This window comes from Cupressus sempervirens, chromosome 8 (assembly GCF_028749045.1).
Source record: "Cupressus sempervirens isolate cs-2001-9-10 chromosome 8, ASM2874904v1, whole genome shotgun sequence".
Taxonomy (NCBI): Eukaryota; Viridiplantae; Streptophyta; class Pinopsida; order Cupressales; family Cupressaceae; genus Cupressus; species Cupressus sempervirens.
The window spans coordinates 542,770,812-542,771,325 of NC_143125.1; positions in this window are offsets into that span (position 1 = coordinate 542,770,812).

Sequence of the window (514 nt, forward strand, 5' to 3'; positions counted from 1 at the left end):
CCTACCACAAATGTTTCCAATGGACAATTTCTTATGTGGAAATAGTGCAAGAATGCACTAGAAGCTGCTAAACCAGCAGAAGTGGCTAGAAAATGTGCAAAGGATATATCAGGGGGCCGATCAGTGTAAATGAATGGTTGTGAGCTTCATAATTTCCTGATAGTAAAGATCACATGCCATTGATTTTAATTCTAGTGATCCACATAACCTCCTATCAAGGTGCATCTTCTTCTCATTCATTTCACGAGGTTGACCTAGTTGAGCCACTTTCACACTTTCTGGAGAGTCCCTAGGAAAACTTGAAGATTGACAAGCATTCCAAAATAGAGGCACAAAGGGCCGTGAATTTTTATTTATATTCCTGAAAAAGGCAGATATGATTATATATGGATCCAATGGTGTATTGACCATCTTATAGATACCAATTTAGTGGAATTTTTCAACTGAGTCAAAAAAGGTTTGAAACTTGAGGTTTTTGTGTATTGAAGGAGAATATTGCAAGACATGATGCATA